The sequence below is a fragment of the Bubalus bubalis genome, chromosome 10, assembly GCF_019923935.1.
Source record: "Bubalus bubalis isolate 160015118507 breed Murrah chromosome 10, NDDB_SH_1, whole genome shotgun sequence".
Taxonomy (NCBI): Eukaryota; Metazoa; Chordata; class Mammalia; order Artiodactyla; family Bovidae; genus Bubalus; species Bubalus bubalis.
The window spans coordinates 49,439,245-49,458,419 of NC_059166.1; the positions used below are offsets into that span (position 1 = coordinate 49,439,245).

The 19,175-nt window shown below is 43.4% G+C and overlaps 2 long non-coding RNA genes across 3 annotated transcripts in view; both read left to right on the forward strand.

Moving 5' to 3' along the window:
- LOC123327703 overlaps positions 1–5,963 on the forward strand; it is a 36,544-nt gene extending 30,581 nt beyond the window's left edge. Inside the window, exons 2-3 of the long non-coding RNA XR_006542378.2 lie at positions 5,030–5,119; positions 5,853–5,963. This is a non-coding gene — a long non-coding RNA (uncharacterized LOC123327703). The remainder of the gene's footprint in view (positions 1–5,029; positions 5,120–5,852) is intronic.
- A 2,374-nt stretch (positions 5,964–8,337) lies between these two features.
- Positions 8,338–19,175, forward strand: part of LOC123327701 — a 68,752-nt gene continuing 57,914 nt past the window's right edge. Inside the window, exon 1 of one of the 2 annotated variants that reach the window (XR_006542375.2) lies at positions 8,338–8,852. This is a non-coding gene — a long non-coding RNA (uncharacterized LOC123327701). The remainder of the gene's footprint in view (positions 8,853–19,175) is intronic. The other variant, XR_006542374.2, reaches the window with a different exon arrangement.

Genomic DNA, 19,175 nt, shown 5'->3' on the forward strand with positions numbered 1-19,175 from the left:
TCCATGGACAGAGGCACCTGGTGGGCTACAGTCCATGGAGTTGCAAGAGTCGAACATGACTTAGTGACTAACACTTTCATTTTTCATAGTAATTCCCCAGTATATCTAGAGTGTCTAGCATTGTAATCAAAAGAGGAGATTATAAATAAGATTGTAGTTTGCTTTTTACTAATGATAGTTGATTCTTTGCTATTTTTGTGCAAAGACTTACAGACTTATAGTTAAGCAGACTCATAGACTTATAGTGCAGCAAAATATTTGCTTCTTCTATGTTCTTAATCAGAGAAGGCAATGGCACCCCACTCCAGTACTCTTGCCTGGAAAATCCCATGGATGGAGGAGCCTGGTAGGCTGCAGTCCATGTGGTCACTAAGGGTCTGACACGACTGAGCGACTTCCCTTTCACTTTTCACTTTCATGCATTGGAGAAGGAAATGGCAACTCACTCCAGTGTTCTTGCCTGGAGAATCCCAGGGACGGCGGAGCCTGGTGGGCTGCCATCTATGGGGTCACATAGAGTCGGACACGACTGAAGTGACTTAGCAGCAGTAGCAGCAGCATGTTCTTAATATGGGTCAGGCAAAAACTGTTCAAAATTATATGTGTATAAATACATATACATTTTCTCATTGAATTTTCATGCTAACTCTGTTTCTTAATATATTGGAGTATAGTTGATTACAATGTTGTGTTAGTTTCAGGTGTACAGCAAAGTGAATCAGTTATACATATATGTATACCCACTCTTTTTTTAAAGGTTCTTTCCCATATAGGCCATTACAGAATACTGAGTAGAGTCCCCTGTGCTGTACAACAGATTCTTATTAGTTATATATTTTATATATAGTAATGTGTATTTGTCAATCCCAGTCTCTGTGTATCCCTCCTCTTATCCCCTGGTAACCATAAGCTTATTTTCTACATCTGTAACTCTTCTTTTTTGTAACTGAGTTCATTTTGTTCAGTTCAGTTCAGTCGCTCAGTCGAGTCTGACTCTTGGTGACCCCATGAATCGCAGCATGCCAGGCCTCCCTGTCCATCACCAACTCCCGGAGTCCACCCAAACCCATGTCCATCAAGTCAATGATGCCATCCAACCATCTCATCCTCTGTCATCCCCTTCTCCTGCTCTCAATCTTTCCCAGAATCAGGGGATTTTCCAATGAGTCAGCTCTTCGCATCAGGTGGCCAAATTATTGGAGTTTCAGCTTCAATATCAGTCCTTCCAACGAACACTCAGGACTGATCTCCTTTAGGATGGACTGGTTGGATTTCCTTGCAGTCCAAGGGACTCTCAAGAGTCTTCTCCAACACCACAGTTCAAAAGCATCAATTATTCAGCGCTCAACTTTCTTTATAGTCCAACTCTCACATCCATACATGACCACTGGAAAAACCATAGCCTTGCGTAGACAGACCTTTGTTGGCAAGTAATGTCTCTGCTTTTTAATATGCTGTCTAGGTTGGTCATAACTTTCCTTCCAAGGAGTAAGCGTCTTTTACTTTCATGGCTGCAATCACCATCTGCAGTGATTTTGGAGCCCAAGAAAATAAAGTCTGACACTGTTTCCACTCTTTCCCCATCTATTTGCCATGAAGTGATGGGACTGGATGCCAAGATCTTAGTTTTCTGAATGTTGAGCTTTAAGCCAACTTTTTCACTCTCCTCTTTCACTTTCATCAAGAGGCTCTTTAGTTCTTCTTCACTTTCTGCAGTAAAGGTGGTGTCATCTGCATATCTCAGGTTATTGATATTTTTCCTGGCAATCTTGATTCCAGCTTGTGCTTCCTCCAGCCCAGCATTTCTCATGATGCACTCTGCATATAAGTTAAATAAGCAGGGTGACAATATACAGCCTTGACGTACTCTTTTTCCTATTTGGAGCCAGTCTGTTGTTCCATGTCCAGTTCTAACTGTTGCTTCCTCTCCTGCATACAGGTTTCTCAAGAGGCAGGTCAGGTGGTCTGGTATTCCTATCTCTTGAAGAATTTTCTAGTTTATTGTCATCCACACAGTCAAATGCTTTGGCATAGTCAATAAAGCAGAAATAGATGTTTTTCTGGAGCTCTCTTCCTTTTTCCATGATCCAGCAGATGTTGGCAATTTGATCTCTGCTTCCTCTGCCTTTTCTAAAACCAGCTTGAACATCTGGAAGTTCACGGTTCATGTATTGCTGAAGCCTGGCTTGGAGAATTTTATGCATTACTTTACTAGCGTGTGAGATGAGTGCAATCATGCATTTCCATATATAAGTGATATCACCGGATACTTGTCATTCTCTGTCTGACTTACATCACTCAATATGACAAATTCTAGGTCCATCCATTGCTTCAAATGGCACTATCTGGTTCCTTTTTATGACTGAGTAATATTCCATCATTTATATGTACCACATCTTTATCCATTCCTCTGCTGATGGATATTAGGTTTCTTTCATATCCTGGCTATGGTACATTGTGCTGCATGGGGTTAACTCTCATGCTAACTGTATAAAGTCTATATCATCATCATGTTATAGATGAAGAAATACAGGTATATTCTACTAGTGTCTTCTCATAGTACTGTGATTCTTGTCACAAAAGCTTTGTTTTCATAAAACACTGTATATCACTTTCTGTATAATAAACTACTAACTTAGACTCATTATTATGCATTTTTTTTGGTGCTGAAGGCATAAGGGAAACCAAAGAGAAAAGGTAAATTGCATTGAATTTAATCCACATGACGTAATAATATTGCTTGTCTTTTTTTAAAATCATATTTCACCTTTCCAATTTTTAACAGTCTATTAAGTATAATTGTATTTTTCTCTGCATTTTATTTTGAGCTACAGTGAAAAACTTGCTAAAAGTGAAGTTGGTGTTGTTTTCTCTTTCTACACTCTGTATCCACATTAACCAAAAAACAAATTCATATAATGATAGATATAGTTATACTGTATTCTCTTTCCCTACCTCCTACCCTATCCCCAGCTTCATGCCCTGGAAATCATCTTCCTCCTGATGTAAGTTAGGTATACATAGACAACTTCAGTAGAATCCAGTCTAAAGTGCCTCAGACTAACATCCTTAACCCACTCAGTCTCTCTAATCTATGTCCTAACAGAGTAAGGCTCATGACAACTTGAACCTTAATGTTTTAAGTCTTCTACTTGTTGGTTGATGAATCATTTTCAAGCACTTCAATTCTATCTGTGGAAAGCTTATGCTTATTTTTTAAAGTGTAACAAGAAAGCAAAATGAAACAACTCAATAAGCAGCCTACTTTCCTGCTTATGTTGCTGACACACTCTCTCACGCACAAACACAAGCATAGAATCATGTGGATTCACTCAGCTGAGCCTTTAGCCCAATTTGCAACTGAAGCCAGGGACTTTGGGAAGCGGCTCCTTTGAACGTCTATGTGGCTCTCCTGCTGTGTTCTCCCAATCACCAGCTGTCCGGCCCTCCGGCAATCCCAGGCTTCTGCTCTTCCCTAAAGCAGTTCACATGGCCACTGTGATCCTCTCGGCTGTCTCTGATTTTAATCCCCCTTGGTCCAGGGTCTTAGAGTTTTCTGCTTCTTCCAGTTATTTCCAGGTTGAAATTAAATTTATCTTCCTTGTTCTTCCATCCAGAAGTATTAGCTGTGAGGAAAATAAAATAACACATTGTTTCATTTATTCTGCTAAATATTTTCTCAATAACCTTGTCACATTGATGCTATGTGAACACAGTGACACCTATGGGTGTAAATCTTTTGAATGCTATGTATCTATGTAGAGCCCATGGACTATCCATGAATGAAATCGACTTGTTCATATTAAACTCAGGTGTGATGAGCTCCTTTGAGACCAGGATTCAGTATCCAATCTGATTTGGATCAAGTGGTTTCCACTGATTTCATAGGTACCATCCCTACCATCACTCTCAAACCACAGCCTTCCTTCTCATGACTCTCTTGTCACTAGCTCAGTAATTCTACTCTTGGTAAATACTCCCCTTTCTCATAATTTCAGGGTTTATCTGCCACGTGTCACAGGAATGGCTTATCATCTAAAGTACTCTAATGCTTTTAGCACATGTAATACACATGATGCCTAGTAATAATTAAGGAAAGCCAGCACTAAAACCCCAGGTATATCTGATTTTAAAGGCCAGACTATATTATGTTTAATGTTGGAAAAAGGGTATATATACTTACCATTGTAAATATGCAGTAGAGTTGAACAAACAAAGCTCCCATGTTTTATGAAGAAGCCAAACAAAAATCACTGTGTGTCATCCGCTGATGGTAATCCTGCTTTCTTCTCAGTGGAAACCTAAGCAATGCTTTAATAACAGTTAACTTACAGGCAGCTGCACTGGGTATTCGGGGAAGACAACTTTTACTTCTTTTTGTTTTCTATTGCCCTAATTACTGGTTTTAACAATAAAGGGCAGCTTTTCATTTTAATTTCTACTAAGGGTATAATTCTCATTAATTAACAGTTTTATTTCTCTTTTAACTTTACATATACTTTCCTACCAACATTAGCCTTAGTGACAATAGCCCAAACCAGCAGTCTGCTTAGAGCTTTATATGGGTTAAAAGAGGCTCTGGGTAAGAATCAGCTCATCCTCACTTTTAGGAACTCAAATGTCATGTTTGCTGAGGGCAGGTCAGTTATATAATCTGGTAAAAATAGTAGCATATTTTAACTTTAAATAAAGAATGCCATATGGATTTCTAGATGACTTGATTCATTTGCTTTAATGAATATCTAATATATATCTATAATTATTTATCTCTATATATTTTTTTACAATATCCTAAATTCTTCTAGCAGAGAAGGCAATGACACCCCACTCCAGTACTCTTGCTTGGAAAATCCAGGATGGATGGAGGAGCCTGGTGGGCTGCTGTCTATGGGGTCGCACAGAATCAGACACGACTGAAGTGACTTAGCAGAAGCAGCAAATTCCTCTAGATTTTGATTTGAGCAGTTTTCCTATCAATCCATCCCACTGACAACTACAAAAGAATCTCTCAATTTTTTGCTTCCCTAAGGCTTTGCAATTGGGAACATGATTCTCTTGAAGTATAGCCACTGCATCCTATCAATGTCAACAAGAAGAAGAACTTACTCTTAGAGAAATGGTAAATACAGTCCTTTGTACGTAATACCCACTTCAAACCAAGGACCAGAAGGTCAAAACATTACAGCATGTTTGTTTAAATGTCTTCAGTTCCAATAGCTAAACCACTTCTCTTCCCAAGAATCCATGGGCCAGAATTTCAGGGAGCAAGGCAGAAAAGGCACTGAAAAAACCTATTCACCTCTTGCAATCAAAATCTCTCCTAGTCCAGTCAAAAACCCATTTTATAATGGGAAGTGTGAAAATAAGAATCTGAGGAAAAACAGCCAGTTAGTAGCTCAAGTCCTTCTGAAAGGTAAACTTTATTGATGATATGTACATAACAATGCGAAGACAGAAAAATTCCATGCTGTGTATGAAAGAGGCGACTCTTGTGGGAATTCAAAGTTGATATTCAGGGAGTGACCTATGTTTGCAATTAGTAGCCTTGTTTTACTTCCAGTTCAACCAGGAGAGAAGTAGCCTACCACATATCTGAGAAGTACATTATGTGTAGAAATCCAGGCCTCAAAATAAATGAAAATGATAAATTAATTCTACAAATAGAAGAAATAGACTAAAAGAGAGGGGTAGTTAGAAAAAATGTAGGCAAGAATCAACAGTAATATTATGAAGCAAAACAAATAAATAAATAAGGATGGACTGTGCCTTGGGAACATGATGTGAATAACGGGGAAGAACAAAACAGCAGTTTGGAAGTCAGACTGGAGTTTCATGCTTCTCTCGTTCTGTAGGACAGAAAGGAATGCTTCTAAGGATGCCTGAAGCAGAAGCAGATGGAAGCATAGAATGACCCCTTGAAACAAAATAAGCAAACAGTATAGAATATTAGTGTTTAAGATGAGCAATTTTTACTTAGTCCTTGCAACTTGGGTAATTTTAACACATGCATGTCTCATTTGCCTCATGTATTAAATAAATATATACTAATGACTTTGATTAATCTCATATAGCTTTTTTCATTGTTAACTGAATTATGTCTTATAATGCATGTGTAAAAAAACTAGCTGATGTTGACTACTGAAAGTCTATTCTTTTACCATGATGAATGATGCATTGATGTGTTGCTATGTTGATTATTTAACTCAATGCTAGTTCATAACATGTTGCTTAGTAAGCTGTGCTTTAGTGGTATTTTGTTGTTCTTGTATCTTAGAAAGTTTAGTAATAAGACTTTCTCAAAAGGAAAGGCTGAAAACATTGATAAGTAGAATGCTGGACAGTGATAAACCTATGAACTTCATGATTTTAGACAATCAGTTCAGACTATTATTTTCAGGAGTTTACAGTTCACGTTGAGAAAATAGCACTGCCCTATGGAATTCTAGAATCTGCCTGCAGTGCAGAAGACTAGGGTTCGATCCCTGGGTTGGGAAGTTCCTCTGGAGAAGGGAATGGAAATCCACTCCAGTATTCTTGCCTGGAGAATTCCATGGACAGAGAAGCCTGGTGAGCTACAGTCCCTGGAGTCACAAAGAGTCGGACATGACTGAGCGACTAACACACACGGCATGGAATTCTAGAATGGACCCACTAAGCAGGGGTCCACAAGAAGCCAAATTTCAACCCAAAGTGTAGTGACCATGGAAGGGGAATGGCTGCAGCACATCAGCTTGACTGAGCTTTTGACAGTCTTCTTCCTGGCAATAAATCCCTGACTTTCCTTTTCTTGTAACATTTATTTTAGAATACTTGAAACAGTAGCAAAATCCTCAGCTCAGCTGAGAGGTAAACCATCTTCAACCTAGAAATATCCTTTTCAAGAACCTGGAAGCCATTTCTATGAAATATAATCATCAGTAAACATGGGACCCTTACCTCTAGCCTTTGTGGAAGTGTAGAAACCTAACTAACATGTCCCATTTAGCAAACATAGGTGACCTAATCACATTTCCAACCTCCTCCCTAATGTCTTTTAGTACTTTTTAAATAGTTCATCCCAGTGCTTGCTTAAAACCACTGTCATGTTTTGTTTCAGCATCATTGAATTTAATCCCTTTCTCTACTGCAATACTTTTGATAAAGTCTTCCTTGTGTATTTAATCCACCCAAGTGAAGAAAAGTTATGACCAACCTAGATAGCATATTAAAAAGCAGAGACATTATTTTGCCAACAAAGGTCCATCTAGTTAAAGCTATGGTTTTTCCAGTATTCATGTATGGATGTGAGAGTTGGACTATAAAGAAAGCTGAGTGCAGAAGAATTGATGCTTTTGAACTGTGGTGTTGGAGAAGACTCTTGAGAGTCCCTTGGACTACAAGGAGATCCAACCAGTCCATCCTAAAGGAAATCAGCCCTGAATATTCACTGGAAGGACTGATGCTGAAACTGAAACTCCAATACTTTGGCCACTTGATGCGAAGAACTGACTCATTTGAAAAGACCCTGATGCTGGGAAATATTGAAGGCAGGAGGAGAAGGGGACGACAGAGGATGAGATGATTGGATGACATCACCAACTCAATGGACATGAGTTTGAGTAAACTCTGGGAGTTGGTGATGGACAGGGAGGCCTGGTTTGCTGCAGTCCATGGGGTCACAAAGAGTTGGACACGACTGAGCGACTGAACTCAAGTGCAGTTTTTCTTTCACAGAACTGAGAATGTGATTTACACAACATCATGTTTTGAACCCTTCCTTATCCAGATTAGTGTTTTTATTCAGTACCACCAAACTCTGATTCCTTATTATTTTCACTTCTAATCAGTGCTGCTCAGCCCTGTTCATTTGAATAATCTGAATAGTATTTAAAAATATTCATGACTGGGCCCAACCATAGAGTCAAACTCAAATGTTCCAAGGGGAGGTTGGGGTATTGTTATTATTTAAAAGTGCCCCCAGATTATAGTAATTGATGAAACTGAGAAGTACTTTGCTGCTATCTGGTCACTAAGTTACCTCCAACTCTTTGCAACGCCATAGACTATAGCCTGCCAGGCGTCTCTGTCCATGGAATTCTCCAGGCAAAAATACTAGAGTGGGTTGCCATTTCCTTCTTCAAGAGATCTTCCCGACCAAGGGATTGAACCCACATCTCCTGCTCGGCAGATGGATTCTTATCCCTGAGCCACCTGGAAAGCCTGAGAAGTACTTTACCAGAGTATATATATATATTTTTTTCTTTTCACACTATGCTTCTTCAAGAATGTAAAAATGAAATCAATCAGATTCTCATCTATCAAATTAGAATTGCCTGCCATTACTGGTCTATTTCTAGGTATCTTGATCCTAACCTCGTTGATCACATATTTGTTGACATCTAGCTGTTTCTCCTATGAAGAGAGTTAATTTCGTTATGCCCAGATTTTACTAGTTTATAAATTTTAAAAAATCTTTAAAATCAGAAATGGGGATGGGGAAAGACATAATTGACTCTTTTTTCTAATTTGGTTAATTTGATTAGTTCTTCAAATCTCATCAGAAGTACTTTATTCCGTAGAATTGCTTCTCTTTACCTTAATGCTACTCATAGATGTCAGAATGGTATCACCCATGAGTCGGCTAGAACTGCACTCAGCACACACACCCATGTGTGCTGAATCAGGATGAGCCTTTAACAAGATACCCAGGTGATTCTGATGCACATTAACCTTTGTGACATACTGCTTAATCCCTTGCATAGCTTTTTGACCACTCCTCTGTGCTTCCAGAACAAACTGGGTTTCCTGTAAACCTAGCCCTTATCACAAGGAAAACCAGCTTTGGCTTGTTTGTTTGCCCCTCTAGCTGGAAGGTAAGTTATTTGACAGTAGACTTGCACTTGTTTTTTTATTACTGGTATCTAGCCCACTCTCTGGTGTTCAGTACCTCTGTTGAAAAGGTACCTTCTTAGTCATTCTTAGTCTTCCTAAATATTTTTCCTTGTTTCATTTTCTCTTTCAATTCCATTTTTTAAAATCATTTATGTAATGTTATTTTATTAGGTGATGTTAGTGATGTGGAATAGGTATACAGTAGAGAAATGAAAAATAAGATTTTAATATCCCAACACAAATTTTTTTTTTCTTCTAAAACCACTAACCTGTTTATATGTTTGGATACTTGCCTTCATGGCATAACATTTTGAAAGCTATTTTTTCATGAAGTATTTATATAGTAAACATTTCCACACTGCTATTTTTACCGCCCCCTCCCCCCTTTTTTTTGTTTTCTTTAACAGCTTACCAGAGTTGTATTAATATTCCTTTTGTTACCTGGACATTATTGACTGGACACATTTCAACATTCACTCACATAATAAAGTGCCAGCCACAGGCGTTAGTTTCTGCAAAATTTCCCCAGTCAATTATGTTAAATTGAAGTATAGTTTATTTATAATATTGTGTTAGTTTCAAGTATACAGCAAAGTGATTCAGTTATATATGTATATATTTTCAGACTATTTTCCATTATAGGTTATTACCTGTACTGAATGTTGTTCCCTGTGCTGTACGGTAAATCCTTGTTGCTTATCTGTTTTATATATAGTAGTATGTGACTGTTAATTTGCAACTCCTAATTTATCCCATTCCTTTTCCCCTTTGGTAACTATAAATGTGTTATTATTATTATTATTTTTTTTAAGATTCCATATATGAGTGATATCATATTGTCACGCAAGTGTATGTTCCTCGGTTCTTTGTCTCATCACAACAAAGATTTGGAGCAACTGACATTAAAGCCTTCGGTGCGTCACAACTCCTGGGTCTTGGACAAACCATGCTACAGCTCTTAGGCAAAACAGTGTTACAGCTCTATTTTATTTAGAAGATAGCAGGAGAGTGAGAGAGAGAGAGAGACAGAGAGAGAGAAAGAAAAGAGCGCACGCACGTGGGAGAGAGAGTCCGAGAGAAAGCGCTTTGGCTCCTCCTCTTATATGTTTTTTCCTCCACCTGGGCCTGCCCTATGCAAATGGGGCTTAGCCAGGAGTGCTGTTTGTTCTGTTTGTTCTGCCTGAAGTCTTCACTCTGGTCCTCGGACCTTCCTTGTCTTTTAGCCACCGCCATTTTGGACTCCTTTTCCCTATTCTACCTACCTAACATTCCCCCCTCAAGAGATGGGAGGCCCAATTCTTTGGGAATAGGGGCGTCGAGGTCTTTCTGGCTACTTCCTGCTGAACTGGGGCAGCGAGGGGTATTGGGCCTCCCCCTCTTGCTAGTCTCAAGCCTCAGAGTCCTTATAGCGGTGTCCAAGGGTGTGTGATATTTTCCGTGGACAGCTGTAGTTTTATATCTTTGTTGAACTGGCACTGCATGTTGTAGCTGGTTGACCTGGGCAGAGACAAAACAGGTTAGCCAATTGACAGTACATGGAATAATCATAGGCATCACCAATATATCTTAAGAAGGACTAGTAGGGACATTGGTCAATTTTAAATTCACATGGCCAGGATGGCTCAAGTCCCTCCTTGTTCAGGGATCAGAAGATCTATCTCCTGTCTGTTTTGGAGTACAGTCTCTGTCAAGTTGTGTTGGCTGCTTAGAGCTATCCTGAGAAATCTTATCCCCAGAAACCAGATTTTGGGGGTGTTCATTAGAATGACACTCATTGGTAGTTCTGAATAGGTATCTGAGATCTCTCAGGGGCTCACAGGTGTATTGGGTGTCCTCTTCTGTTTTCTTCCATGGCTTGACTCGTGAGTAGTGAATCCAGGAGTCATGTCCTGGTACCTTGACTGCTGTGGGGGTAGAAAGTATTACAGGGTAGGGGCCCTTCCATGTGGGCTGGAGTTGAGCCTTTGGGGACCCATCTTTCCAGACTTTAATTAGGACTTGAGTTCCTGGAGCATATAGTGGTGACTCTTTAGAGTCTTTTGGGTCCTGGTTCATACCCCACAAGCGTATATCCTGTTGGAATTGCCCAATGGCTATGGTATAAGACTGGAGGGTCTGAACCTCTGGATCTAGGAAGAGGTCATTGACATAAACAAAAGGTCTCCCATATAGCATCTCATAAGGACTAAGACCAACCTGTTCCTTAGGGGTGATGCAGGTGCAGAGGAGAGCTATTGGTAAAGCCTCCTTCCATCCCAGGGAGGTCTCCTGGGTTATCTTTTTTATTGCTGATTTTAAGAATTGGTTGGCTCTTTCTACTTTTCCTGAAGATTGAGGCCTGCAGGCACAATGGAGATAATAAGTAATGCCCAATGCTTTTGAGACTCCTTGGGTGACCTTAGAAGTAAATGATGTCCCATTGTCACTTTGTAATGACCTGGGCAGACCAAATCTTGGAATTATTTCATGGAGCAGTTTTTTCCTACCTCCTCAGCCTTCTCAGTCTGGGTGGGAAAGCCTTCAGTCCATCCTGTGAATGTATCTATCATAACTAATAGGTATTTATACCCTTGAGAAACTGGCATCTGGGTGAAGTCCATCTGCCAGTCCTCCTCTGGGTAGGCCCCACGTCGGTGGATGGGCTGGGCCAGCTGGGGTCTTCGAGCTCCTTGGGGGTTGTTTAATTGGCAAGTGGGACAAGAGGAGACCACCTGTCTTATAGTTGTTTGGAGGCCTGTTCCTCTGAAGGACCTTTCTAATAATCTTTGGAGGGCCTTTTCTCCTAAATGAGTAGTGGCATGTAAGGAGGTAACCAACTTCCATTGGAGGTTTCCAGGCAGAAAAAGGAGTCCCTCCTTTTGGAACCACCCCATATGATCTTCTTGAAAGCCCTCGCTCTTAGCTTTAAGAGTCTCTCCTTCAGTATATGAGGGAGTTTCTGGCAAATTAGTCTGTGGAACTAAGGTGGCAATCCCTATTGAGTCATGGTTGTGGAATGCTGCTCTCCTAGCTGCCTGATCAGCTGCTTGGTTCCCTCATGCCACTTCTGTGTTCCCTTTCTGGTGTCCTTTACAGTGGGAGACTGAAACCGCAGTAGGCAGATGGACCGCCTCCAAGAGTCGAAGAATCTGATCACCATATTTGATTGGGGACCCTCGGGTGGTCAAGTGGCCCCATTCTTTCCATACAGCCGCATGTGCATGTAGCACCAGAAAGGCATACTTGAAGTCAGTGTAAATGGCTATTCTTTTTCCTTTTCCCAGCTCTAAAGCTCGAGCTAGGGCTATGAGCTCAGCTAATTGGGCTGAAGTACCTGGTGGCAGAGGCTTAGACTCTATGGTCTCAAAATTGGAGACTACTGCATACGCAGCTCTTCTTTTTCCACCAAGACAAAGCTGCTCCCATCAGTGTATCAGATTCCCTCAGGATTGGTCAGAGGATCTTCTGACAATCCCTCTTGGGGTTTTGTCCAGTGGTCCAAGGTTTCTAGACAAGAGTGAAACAGGAGAGAGCCCTCGGGGGTAGGTAGGAGGGTGGCTGGGTTAAGAACCTCACAAGGGGATATAGTGAGGCCTGGATTTTCCATCAGCATTACTTGATATCTGAGGATTCTTTGATCAGACATCCATAAATGGCCTCTCCCATTTAGGAGTTGTTTTACTTGGTGGATGGTAAAAATAGTTAGTTTGCCCCCAAAGGAGAGTTTTAAAGCATCTTCTATCATGATTGCAATAGCTGCAAGATTTCAAAGGCAGGGGGGCCAACCTCAGGAAGTTGGATTGAGCCTCTTGGATAAGTAAGCTACAGGCTGGGGCTCAGATCCCAACCTTTGAGTTTACACTCCCAAGGCTATTCCCTCTTTTTCATGGACATAAAGTTGGAATGCTTTTTCTGGGTCTGGCAACCTCAAGGCAGGTGCCTGAGTTAAGGCCTGTTTTAGTGTAGCCTCTGCCTCCTTTTGAGGAGTTCCCCACATCAGTGGGATTGAATCATCTGGTCCCTTTAAACTTTCATATAAGGGCTGGGCAATTAGACCATAGTTGGGTATCCAGATTCTACAATAACCAGTTAGCCCCAGGAAAGCTCGCAATTGTTTTCGAGTCGTGGGGGAGGGCAACTGGAGGATTCCTTGTACCCGATCAGAGGACAGCCTCCTGGACCCGTGTGTAATCTGAACTCCCAGGTAAGTGATCTTTGTCTCGATCATCTGTGCCTTAGCATGGGAGACTTTATATCCCCTTTCTGCCAAGAAGTTTAGAACCTGAATTGCATGTTGTTGGGCACTTTTCTCATCTGGAGAGCAGATTAGTAGGTCATCTACGTATTGTAATATTTTCCCATTAGGTCCCAGGTCCATATCCAGGAGATCCCGGCTAAGGGCCTGTCCAAACAGGTGGGGGCTATCTCTGAACCCCTGAGGTAATACTGTCCAAGTCATCTGTTGGTGTTTTTCTCCTGGGGCGTCCCACACAAAGGCAAAAAGGTATTGGGATTCTTTAGCCAGTGGTATGCAAAAAAATGCATCTTTGAGATCCAAGACTGTAAACCATTTGGCACTGGGTGGGATTTCTCCCAAGATTACATAGGGATTGGGTACTGTGGGATGGAGGGGGACTACAGCTTCATTTATGATCTGGAGATCTTGAACCATTCGCCAGGTTCCATCTTTTTTCTTTACTGAGAGGATTGGGGTGTAACATGGCTAACTGGTAAGGACCAATAGCCCACAAGCAAGGAATTTATTTATTAAAGGCTGTAGTCCCTCCCAAGCCTCTCTTTTGAGAGGATACTGTTTCCGGTTAGGAAACCGAGTGGGATCTCGGAGGACAATGATGACTGGTTCAGCTTGGTGGGCTCATCCAGGAATCCCCTGATCCCACACCTGGGGGTTAATTTTGTCTTCCCATAGTTTTTGGTCCCTCTCTATTGAAGGTGTAATGGGTTCTTCAGTAGTAACCAGGAGCTGTAGAGCTCTAGGGGCTGAAAAACTTCCCATCACAAGGGTGGTCCCCAGTTTAGTGAGTATATCTCTTGCCAATAAGGGGGTAGGACACTCAGGGACCACCAGAAACTGGTGGTAAAATATTTGTCCATCCCAGCAACAAAGAAGTGCTCGGGTGAATCTTTCAGTAGTTGCTTTCCCTGTAGCACCCAAAATGGTACAGGTTTGGGAGGAGCAGGCTCCAGAGTAGGAGATCAAGACAGAGTAGGTAGCCCCTGTGTCAACCAAGAAATTCTCGGACCTACCTGCCACATCCAGTTGCACCCTTGGCTCCAGCCCCGTGATGGTTATCTGTGACAGGTGGGCTGGCTAGAGCAGGCCACTACAGTCCTCTTGAACCATCCTGAGGGTAGGTTTGGCGCTTGACCGTGAGGCTCTTGGGTCCCGAGGGCAGAGTGCCGCTCAATGTCCCAGTTGATGGCAGTTGTGGCAAGCCGTTCTAGGAGACTTGTCAAGGTTTGGACACTCTTTGGCCCAATGCCCTGCCTGTCTACAGATCAGGAATCTGTCTCATGCCTTGTCCCTCAAGGACTCGGGGTTTGCCATAGGGCTTCTCTGGAGGGCGGCCAGCATCTGGACATGCGTTGTCTCTTTCTTTCTCTCCTTCTCCTGGGCCTTGGCCTCCTTCTCCTGTTCCCTGTTATAAAAGGTATTGGTGGCTGTCTGGACCATCTCATCTAAAGAGGCAGCAGGGTCCTGCTGTTGTAGCTGCTGTAACTTAATTCTGATATCTGATGCACATTGGGACAGGAATTTGTCCTTTAAAATCACCCATCCCTCATAAGAGTCTAAGTCCAGGTTGGTAAACTTTTGGAGTGCCTCTTTTAGCCTCTCCAGAAAGGCAATGGGGTTCTCATTGGGCTCCTGAGTTATTGCTGAGACTGGGCACAGTCCCGCAAGTAATAAGCTTCTTTCTGTTTCCATAGGTAGACTTCCTTAGGGGTGAGTCTTTCTGAAGCTTATCCTGCCCAGAACTGATGCAACCTGAGAGCCAGTCGTCCCCGGGTCAGGGTGCAGATCCCCAGGCAGGCTGAGGTGTGACAGCCTTCTAGAGATTGAATCCCCGGGCAGGTCGAGGCGTGACGACCTCCTGGGATCCCTGGGACTAGAGGATCCCCGAATAGGTTGAGGCATGACAACCTTTCGAAGACCGATCCCTAGGCAGGTCAAGGCGTGATGACCTCCTGGGACCCCCCAGGCTGGAGTTTGGGCATCCCCAAGATCTCCAGTGTTACCAATGCTGGGTAGAATTAAGAGGTTTGTTTTGCCCACTGTGGACGGGAATATATATGATGTAAGTTCGTCCTACCCAGAACTGTTGCAACCTCAGAGCCAGGCGTCCCCAGGTCAGGGTGCAGATCCCCAGGCAGACTGAGGCGTGACAGCCTCCTAGAGATAGAATCCCCAGGCAGGTCGAGGCGTGACAGCCTCCTGAGGATTGGGTCCCTGGGCAGGTCGAGGCAGACAACTTCCTGGGACCCCTGGCACTAGAGGATCCCCGAACAGGTTGAGGCATGACAACCTTTTGAAGACCGATCCCTAGGCAGGTCAAGGCGTGATGACCTCCTGGGATCCCCCGGACTGGAGTTTGGGTGTCTCCAAGATCTCCAGTGTGACCAGTATTGGGTAGGATTAGGGGGTTCAAGAAGGGGGAAATGTTATAGAGTATTTCCCTCCCAAGGCCAACTATTTTCTGGTCGTCTCTCCAGAAGATTGTAGAGGCAGCCTTGTGGGTCTGGATGGGGCTCAGGAAAAGGGCATGAAACAGGAGGGAAGGGGGCAGAGCACAACCTTTGAAGGAATGACATAGCACAAGGGTATAATGTAAACCAATTAAAATCAATTGGGTCCAAGATGACAAGTCAAATTCAAGTAAGCCTTAATCCCCAATCTATAAACCAACAGACACACCCAGAGGTGGCAGGACAGCTCCAAGGTACAAGGTCAAAAGAGAGAGGAGTGGGTGGTTCCCCAATGGCTGGGATGATCCTCTCACTTATTAGCATATGAATTCCATCACTTCACAAAACCTAGCCAGGCCTAATACCTTGGCCTCAGCCCTTGCCCTCGGCAATGGTTCACACCCTGAAGGGTGGCTTCTCTCTGGATCCTAACAAATTTACCCTTATTGCTTTGTCTCACAATGAATTTTTGCAATAAGACATCAGAGCCTGAGTTTCATTAGTTTTGGCCGGGCTTGAGTCCTGGGAGAGAGCTGAAGGACAGGAGGAAAAAGCAGTGGGAAAAACATGCCAAGGAATCCCCTTCATAGCCCGCTGGAAAATTTGTTAAATATCTGACCAGTGCTTACAGTTTCATTGGTCTGATCTTTGGCACAGAGAAGAGAAAGGACAGAAGAACCCCCAAGGAGCTCAGAGACCCCAGCTGGCCCAGCCCATCCACCGACGTGGGGCCTACCCAGGAGAGGACTGGCAGATGGACTTCTCCCAGATGCCAGTTTCTCAAGGGTATAAATACCTATTAGTTATGATAGATACATTCACAGGATGGATTGAAGGCTTTCCCACCCAGACTGAGAAGGCTGAGGAGGTAGGAAAAAACTGCTCCATGAAATCATTCCAAGATTTGGTCTGCCCAGGTCATTACAAAGTGACAATGGGGCACCATTTACTTCTGAGGTCACCCAAGGAGTCTCGAAAGCATTGGGCATTACTTATTATCTCCATTGTGCCTGCAGGCCTCAATCTTCAGGAAAAGTAGAAAGAGCCAACCAATTCTTAAAATCAGCGATAAAAAAGATAACCCAGGAGACCTCCCTGGGATGGAAGGAGGCTTTACCAATAGCTCTCCTCTGCACCTGCATCACCCCTAAGGAACAGGTTGGTCTTAGTCCTTATGAGATGCTATATGGGAGACCTTTTGTTTATGTCAATGACCTCTTCCTAGATCCAGAGGTTCAGACCCTCCAGTCTTATACCATAGCCATTGGGCAATTCCAACAGGATATACGCTTGTGGGGTATGAACCAGGACCCAAAAGACTCTAAAGAGTCACCACTATATGCTCCAGGAACTCAAGTCCTAATTAAAGTCTGGAAAGATGGGTCCCCAAAGGCTCAACTCCAGCCCACATGGAAGGGCCCCTACCCTGTAATACTTTCTACCCCCACAGCAGTCAAGGTACCAGGACATGACTCCTGGATTCACTACTCACGAGTCAAGCCATGGAAGAAAACAGAAGAGGACACCCAATACACCTGTGAGCCCCTGAGAGATCTCAGATACCTATTCAGAACTACCAATGAGTGTCATTCTAATGAACACCCCCAAAATCTGGTTTCTGGGGATAAGATTTCTCAGGATAGCTCTAAGCAGCCAACACAACTTGACAGAGACTGTACTCCAAAACAGACAGGAGATAGATCTTCTGATCCCTGAACAAGGAGGGACTTGAGCCATCCCGGCCATGTGAATTTAAAATTGACCAATGTCCCTACTAGTCCTTCTTAAGATATATTGATGATGCCTATGATTATTCCATGTACTGTCAATTGGCTAACCTGTTTTGTCTCTGCCCAGGTCAACCAGCTACAACATGCAGTGCCAGTTCAACAAAGATATAAAACTACAGCTGTCCACGGAAAATATCACACACCCTTGGACACCGCTATAAGGACTCTGAGGCTTGAGACTAGCAAGAGGGGGAGGCCCAATACCCCTCGCTGCCCCAGTTCAGCAGGAAGTAGCCAGAAAGACCTCGACGCCCCTATTCCCAAAGAATTGGGCCTCCCATCTCTTGAGGGGGGAATGTTAGGTAGGTAGAATAGGGAAAAGGAGTCCAAAATGGCAGTGGCTAAAAGACAAGGAAGGTCCGAGGACCAGAGTGAAGACTTCAGGCAGAACAAACAGAACAAACAGCACTCCTGGCTAAGCCCCATTTGCATAGGGCAGGCCCAGGTGGAGGAAAAAAACATATAAAAGGAGGAGCCAAAACACTTTGTCTCAGACTCTATCTCCTGCGTGCGTGCTCTTTCTCTCTCTCTCTCTCTCTCTCTCTCCCTGCCTCCCTCCCTCCCTCCCTCCCCACACACTCCTCCACTCTCTTCTCTTCAAGTCTTGGATTCTGCTGCTATCTTCTAAATAAAATGGAGGTGTAACACTGATTTGCCTAAGAGCTGTAGCACGGTTTGTCCAAGACCCAAGAGCTGTGACGTGCCGAGGGCTTTAATGTCCGTCACTCCAAATCTTTGTTGTGATGAGACAAAGAACTGAGGAACATACACTCGCATGACATCTATGGTGCCGGGTATGCAGTAGTTTTGGCTGGGCTTGAGTCCCAGGAAAGAGCTGAAGGACAGGAGGAAAAAGCAGTGGGGAAAATGTGCCAAAGAATCCCCTTCATAGCCCGCTGGAAAATTTGCTAAATATCTGACCTGTGCTCACAGTTTCATTAGTCTGATCTTTGGCAAAGAGAAAAGAAAGGACAGAAGAACCCCCACTGGCTTGGGTAACAGTACTGGGGCTCAGCAGATAGCGCCTTTGGGACATGCTGAGGAGTAGCCTCTCCAGAGTCCCTCAGTTGTGCCCCTGCTGCCCGCCTGTTCACGGGATGTTCGAGGAAACAAGAAATGAGAGATTGTAAAAGTCCCTCCAGCCATAGGAACGAGGACCTCTTACCTTAACCAGAGGTCTTCCGGAATCTGAGACTGGGCCATGTGAGCTTTCTGCTGAGTTCGTTTTTCGCTTTCCCGGTTTCCAGCACAATGGGTCTTCCCCTGCACTGGGTTTCTTCACCTTCCATGTCTAGCGTGGGAGCTTCGCTGAGTTGGGCTCCTGCTATGCTTGGCCTCTTCCATGCAAAGGTTGTTTCAGCCAGGTTATATCCGAGTCACAGCACCACAGATGTCATGCGAGTGTATGTTCCTCGGTTCTTTGTCTCGTCACAACAAAGATTTGGAGCAACGGACATTAAAGCCCTCGGCACGTCACAGCTCTTGGATCTTGGACAAACCGTGCTACAGCTCTTAGGCAAATCAGTGTTACAGCTCCATTTTATTTAGAAGATAGCAGCAGAATCCAAGACTCGAAGAGAAGAGAGTGGAGGAGTGTGTGGGGAGGGAGGGAAGGAGGGGGAGAGAGAGAGCGTGCGCGCGCGCATGCACGCACGCACACGGGAGATAGAGTCCGAGAGAAAGCGCTTTGGCTCCTCCTTTTATATGTTTTTTTCCTCTACCTGGGCCTGCCCTATGCAAATGGAGCTTAGCCAGGAGTGCTGTTTCTTCTGTTTGTTCTGCCTGAAGTCTTCACTCTGGTCCTCGGACCTTCCTTGTCTTTTAGCCACT